We start from the raw sequence: 7,500 nt of genomic DNA on the forward strand, positions 1-7,500 counted from the left end.
CACTGATTTTGTTACTGATTGAGCTTTGATAAGGTATGCAGTTCTGCCCTGATTTAGACAGTTATCTAGCTTCACATTTCTACCCCCGATGTATTTTCTGACTTACCCTGCTAATTCTTCAGATATTCAAATCCTCCTTCTGCAGGATTATTTTACTCCTGTGATGGAAAGCAGTCCAATTAAGATCTGACATCTGTAGTGGTATATGTGTGGTAAGTAGTGGTAGTGGTAAAGTGTGGTAAGTAGTGGTATTGGTATATATGTGGTAAGTAGTGGTAGTGGTATATGTGTGGTAAGTAGTGTAGTGGTAGTGGTATATGTGTGGTAGGTAGTTTTTATGTGATATATGTGGTAGTAGTGGTAGTGGTAGTGGTATATTTTGGTAAGTAGGGTAGTGGTATAAGTGTGGTAAGTATTGATAGTGGTACATATGTGGTAAGTAGTGATAGTGGTTTATGTGTGGTAAGTATTGATAGTGGTATATATGTGGTAAGTAGTGGTATATATGTGGTATAAGGGATGGTAGGAGTACTGACCTGGTCAGGTAGAACGCGAACAGGTTGGCCTGTAAAAGGTTCTGTGACATGATGTTGTCCATGACGGGAGTCTCTTGTCCTGCTGAGATGGAAGGGTAGGACAGGCCAAGGATACCATCAAACTGGGCCACAACAAAGGTCTGACCTGGCTCGTCAGTGCTCAGACCAATCTCCTGGTTGGTGAGGAAATACCACCGACCTAAAGAGGGGACAAACAACACACACACTCAGCATCATGGAAACACTTTGGTTTTATTAGAATGGAAGTACATGTACTGTTTGGCTGTAACTTGTTGTGGCTTTTTATTGCAGGTAGTGAAGAGTAACTGTGTTAGAAGTAGTTAAGTATTTGTAAGGTTGTTATGGTGGACTCACGTTGACGGTGTCGTATCCGAAGACTCCACTGAGACTGCCGGTTCCGTAGGGCAGGTAGAACGTTTCCCCATTAGCTGAGTAGGTGGACGACTGCTGGGGGTTGAACTTTGTGTGGGTGTCTGCAGGAGGAAGGGACACAAACAACTTAGAGGAAATATACTGTCTACAATGTATTTATCTGGGAATGGTGTAGAAGTGATAATGATTAAAATATCTCTGACAGTAGTAGTAGCAGTAGTAGTAGTAGTAGTAGATGTTCTGTAGTAGTAGTAGTACAGTAGTAGTAGTAATAGTAGTAGTGTAGTAGTATAGTTAGTCATATTTATTGTTGAGGAAGTAGCAGTTCGTTGATACATGTAGGTTGTTGTAATATTAGCTAGCAGTGGCTTTCATTGTCATGAAGCTATCCAGCTGTACTCACTGCAGGCCTGAGTGTTGCAGAGTACAGAGTCAACCCACAGGTTGCAGAGCCAGTGTCAAAACAAACCTGGAAGGACTGGGGGAGTACCGATGGTGATGGCTCCATAGTAGGTGGTCTGGAAAACACAACAGGGAAAATACAGCTGACAAAAGATAGAGGTGCTGCTAATACATTCAACAACAACGCATCAGATCTAGAATGGTTGGCGTGGTTTAGACTCTACTTCATGGAGTTAGACGTTATCTTGACATGGTTGTTATCTCGTTAGACCTGAAGTTCACATTTTCTACATTAGCATAAATCATAGAACTTCATTCTGGTATATGAAAATAGACTACTGTGGACATAGACAGATATAGACAGGACATTGAGTAACATTCTAGATAGACCATACGCTTGGGTTTAGAGCATGTACGTACGTCGGCGTAGTTGTTGATGTACATGGTGGTGGAGCCAGCGAACTCGTCAGGAAAGTATTTGAGAGCGGGGTCTTGGTAGGGCAGGTGTTCTCCCTTCTCCATCATTCTCTCACGGATTGACTTATGCTTCACCAGAGGGATCAGGGTAACAAGCACACAGATACACTCAGATTGTATATGTGGTGAACTTTGCAAATGCATAGAGGGGGAGGGAGAGCGACAAGGAGTTATCATTGACTATGAGAGATGAGAAAAGAAAATTGTGTTTAGGGAGAATGTAGGGGAAAAGAGCAACTGGATGGAGTGAAAATGTGAAATAGAAGGAACTGAGAGGTATATTATTGAAGTGAGAGAGAAAGGGAGATGTGTATTGTATGTAGTTTGAGTACTAACCTGTGGTTCCCTCAGCGAGCACAGCACATACCAGCACAATAACGAGATACTTCATGGTCACTCCTGAAATCACAGCCAGTGGTGGATACACCTTAGCTTGGGTCAGGACTGTTCTTATATACTGTTACCAAACACAACATATGTGCACACATGAATGCAAGCGGGTGTGATATGGGTACGCGTGAGTGTGTGTGTACACATCCCTTATCAGACTTAAGGAGGTGACTATCAGCTTCTTTTTCCCTGACTCCACATTTCTATTCAGTGTGCAGGCTTACCCCTACTCCCCTGTACCGATAGCAGCGCTAACCAAAACAGTACTATTAGTTTACTGAACCTTTATAAGGAGATAACCAGATTAGATCAGATACAGGCTCTACTTTAACAAACCAAACGCGATGGTAAATCTTTTGCTTACGGGAGCGCATATGGGTTCAGCGGTGTCAACAAAAAATAAATCACTGAGAATTTTTGCTCTGCTCAAGATATTCAAATGAGCCTCATGAGTCCCTGAAAATTAGCAGTTCTATTTCTCTCAATAGGGGGTAGTTTAGTCATTGGGGTCAAGGCTTGCAATCAAAATTATGTTCTCTCTCGCTCCCTCAAATGCTAGCCTAGGTCCATTACTGCAACATTCAAATGTACAAAAATATATCTGAAATAAAGCCATATACATCCACAACCGTAGTTTTATATAGCTTAATAACCCAAGATAGAGATTGGTCTCCAAGACTACAACATAACGTGTCTAGTGTATCTTAAGGTTATGAATAAACTGTCAACGTTTTGTTTAATTGTCGCCCGGGGTGTTCTAGCGGTTAGGCCAGAACCATACAGTACCAGTCAAAAGTTTGGCCACACCTACTCATTCCAAGGTTTTTTATTTATTTTTACTATTTTCTACATTGTAGAATAATAGTGAAGACATAAAAACTGTTAAATATGTCACGTTCTGACCTTAGTTCCTTTTTTTATGTCTTTATTTTAGTTGGTCAGGGCGTGAGTTTGGGTGGGCATTCTATGTTGTTTTTCTATGTTTTGTTCTAGTCGTTGTATTTCTATGTGGTTTTGGCCTAATATGGTTCTCAATCATAGGCAGTGTCGATCGTCGTCTCTGATTGAGAATCATACTTAGGTAGCCTGTTTTCCCACTATGGGTGTGGGTAGTTACTTTCTGTTTAGTGTTTTTGTTTGCACCTTACAGAACTGTTCATTTGTCGGTTTGTTGTTTTTGTTCAGTATTCATTTCTTTATTAAATTATTATGAATACGTACCACGCTGCACTTTGGTCCTCTTCTCCTTTCACCAATGACAACCGATACAAATAACACATATGGAATCGTGTAGTAACCAAAAAGTGTAAACAAATCAAAATATATTTATATTTGAGATTCTTCAAAGTAGGCCACCCTTTGCCTTGATGACAGCTTTGGACACTCTGGCATTCTCTCAAACAGCTTCATGAGGTAGTCACCTGGAATGCATTTCAATTAACAGGTGCCTTGTTAAAAGTTAATTTGTGGAATTTCTTTCCTTCTTGTTAATGCGTTTGAGCCAGTCAGTTGTGTTGTGACAAGGTAGGTGGAATACAAGAAGATAGCCCTATTTGGTAAAAGACCAAGTCCATATTATGGCAAGAGTCAAAATCGAATCAAATCAAAGCAAATAGTGGTCACACCAGATAATGACTGGTTTTCTGATCCACACCCCTACCTTTTTTTAAGGTATCTTTAACCATCAAATACAGTGGGGCAAAAAAAGTATTTAGTCAGCCACCAATTGTGCAAGTTCTCCCACTTAAAAAGATGAGAGAGGCCTGTAATTTTCATCATAGATACACTTAAGCATTTCATAAGGTTTTTCATAAGCATTTCAAGGTCCTGGAGTGGCCTAGCCAGTCTCCAGATTTCAACCCATAAGAAAATCTTTGGAGGGAGTTCAAAGTCCGTGTTGCCCAACAACAGCCCCAAAACATCACTGCTCTAGAGGAGATCTGCATGGAGGAATGGACCAAAATACCGCAACAGTGTGTGGAAACCTTGTGAAGACTTACAGAAAACGTTTGACCTCTGTCATTGCCACAAAGGGTATATAACAAAGTATTGAGATAAACTTTTGTTATTGACCAAATACTTATTTCCAACATAATTTGCAAATAAATGCATTAAAAATCCTACAAGGGGGGTCTTGTAGGCATTTTGAAAAGTTGAGTGAAACATACACCCTGCATTTCTTCTTTCCGAGAGTTCTTTATTCCACTCTGAATACTTTTTCTCCGCCGGTGGTGTTTTGGAGCAGCCTCAAACAGCTCAATAAGCAAAGAGAAATAACAGTCAATCATTACCTTAAGACATGAAGGTCAGTCAATCCCCAAGATTTTAAGAACTTTCACATTTTCTTCAAGTGTATTGCAAAGAAGTGCTATGATGAAACTGGTTCTCATGAGGACCGCCACAGGAAAGGAAGACCCAGAGTTACCTCTGCTGCAGAGGATAATCATTAGAGTTAACTGCACCTCCAGATTTCGGCCCAAAAAAATGCTTCACAGAGTTCAAGTAACAGACACATCTCAACATCAACTGTTCAGAGGAGACTGCATGAATCAGGCCTTCGTGGTAGAATTGCTGCAAAGAAACCACTACTAAAGGACACCAATAATAAGAAGAGACATGCTTGGGCCAAGAAACACGAGCAATGGACATTAGACCGGTGGAAATGTGTCCTTTGGTCTGATGAAATTTTTGGTTCCAACCGCCGTGTCTGTGTGAGACGCAGAGTAGGTGAACGCTCATCTCTGCATGTGTGGTCCCACCGTGAAGCATGGAGGAGGAGGTGTGATGGTAATGGGGATGCTTTGCTGGTGACACTGTCAGTGATTTATTTACAATTCAAGGCACACTTAAACAGCATGGCTTCCACAGTATTCTGCAGTGATACCATCCCATCTGCTTTGTGCTTAGTGGGACTATCATTTCTTTTTCTGCAGGACAATGACCCAAAACACACCTCCTGACACGCCTGCTCCTCTCTTCCCCCCTGGCACTCGAGGGCGCCAGGCTTCCCAGCATTGCGCACTTCTGCCATCATCATTACGCACACCTGCCGTCCCCCGTCACGCTCATCAGTGATTATTGGACTCACCTGGACTCAATCAAAACTCTGTCCTTAACTTCCCTATATCTGTCTGGTTCCCCGCTCTGTTCCCTGCTTCTGTATTGATTGTCTTATGTCCTTGTATACCCATGTGCTGACATTGCTCTGTCTTGTTTTATGTCTGTTCCTGAATAAATGTTAACTCCCTGTACCTGCTTCTCATCTCCGGCGTAGGGCCTTACACCTCCAGGCTGTGTAAGGGACATTTGACCAAGGAGAGTGATGGAGTGCTGCATCAGATGACCTGGCCTCCACAATCACCCGACCTCAACCCAATTGAGATGGTTTGGGATGAGTTGGACTGCAAATGTGAAGGAAAACAGCCAACAAGTGCTCAGTATATGTGGGAACTCCTTCAAGACTGTTGGAAAAACATCCCTCATTAAGCTGGTTGAGAGAATGCCAAGTGTGCAAAGCTGTCATCAATGCAAAGGGAGGCTACTTTGAAGAATCTAAAATCTAAAATATATTTTTGTTTAACATTTTTTGTCCTACATGATTCCGTAGGTGTTATTTTCATAGTTTTGATGTCTTCACTATTATTCTAGTTGTAGAAATAGTCAAAATAAAGAAATTAGTTGGTGTGTTGACACTTTTGACTGGTACTGTATATGTCTATTGTGTTGGCGTTGGTTTGATTCTAGCCCACACTCTTCTGGCACAAGTAACTCATTCCCCACGATTGAGTTGGTTTAGTTTATACATTTCAAATATGGACAGTCTAGGATATTGTACCCCTGATCTTGATAATAAATGACCACACCAGACACTTTTGGATAACATAAATAGGAAACAAATAATATAATAACAGTAGGCTACACCAACATTAGTTACATTCATACAAAGTGTCGATGATTGCCACAGGAGATTTACCATGGTAAAACCAGGAAAGATGATTTTGTTGAGCTGAGACACTTTTCTTTGATGTGTAAATTATCAGAGATTTTTTTTACATCATATTTGCACATCTCCATAAATAGCAGAAGATATTCCATTGTATTTGAGCCATGTCCGTTCTCAACATAAACTCATGGACGGTGAATCTTGCTAATAAGTTTTGGTTTTTAATCAAATTAAACGAAAAATAATCAATCTGTTTTTTTAAAACAACAATATTTCGAAATAAGATTTGTCAAAAACACAATATCATGAATCGAATGTCTTGTTTCTATGAGCATAAGGCAATGTGTAAACATGTAGGACTAAGGGCTCTTCGACCTGAGGCATGGATGTTTTTCCTATCCATTGAACATAGTTTATTAAATAGTATACAGTAACCCTACACTAGGCCTAGTTATAACAAACATGTAGCCATCTAGTTTTTGTTATTGACTTTAACATGGAAATATTTGTCTACACACATTCCATTCACATTTCTTAAATGCACTGCATATTCGAGCCATGAACAATTGGACAATGCCCAAACGTTAAACTCTATAATAATATTAGCCTACCATCACCATTTATATGGACCTGTAGTGACCTTGCCATTTGAAAGGTAAACAAACCGGTCAATAGCGAGGCTACCAAGGACACCGATCAGAAAAATAATGTCCAATATAAAGAAAAACGTGAATGTCTGTTGACTGTTTTGCTGCTCATTATATTTGAATAAGACATTGGTTATAGGCTACTGATTAGGCTACTGATTAGGCTACTGTGCGCCTCCTCTAGCAAAATCGATGCCATAAACCAACTGCGTTACTGCCAAGACCAGCGACCAGTGAGTATAAATATCATCAGTAGCGCTGCTGGGAATTTGCACTTTGGCACAAAGACACACCTACAATATTTCACCCCTCCCACCTCAGCACAAGCGAGTTGATATAAAACGGTAAATTACTGGCACCAGGGTTATAAAAATAGCAGAGCGCTGGCTTTTACAAGTCGAAATTGCCCAAGAATGTGTGTTTGACACTAGAGCACTTAATACCAGCCGAAAATAGTCCACAGTGTTATTACTAATGGAATGTAGAAATACGATATGAGCTGAAGTTTAGTCAACATGGGTGAAATACTGTATACGTACTGTATGTTTAATTACACTCTATAGGGGACTTTTCAGGCAGACATCACACCAGAATTGTACTATAATTCAGGACCATCAACTAAATAAACATTTGAAAATATGTAGCAACATTTTGGTGTGTGAAAGATGAGAGGTAGAGAGAGAGAGATGATAAAGAAATGTATTCGCAGTGG

The 7,500-nt window shown here is 40.4% G+C and overlaps 1 pseudogene; it reads right to left on the bottom strand.

Moving 5' to 3' along the window:
• Positions 1-388: 388 nt before the first annotated feature.
• LOC112068577 (pepsin II-1-like) lies at positions 389-5,235 on the bottom strand (annotated as a pseudogene).
• Positions 5,236-7,500: the final 2,265 nt, after the last annotated feature.

This window comes from Salvelinus sp. IW2-2015, unplaced genomic scaffold (assembly GCF_002910315.2).
Source record: "Salvelinus sp. IW2-2015 unplaced genomic scaffold, ASM291031v2 Un_scaffold584, whole genome shotgun sequence".
Taxonomy (NCBI): Eukaryota; Metazoa; Chordata; class Actinopteri; order Salmoniformes; family Salmonidae; genus Salvelinus; species Salvelinus sp. IW2-2015.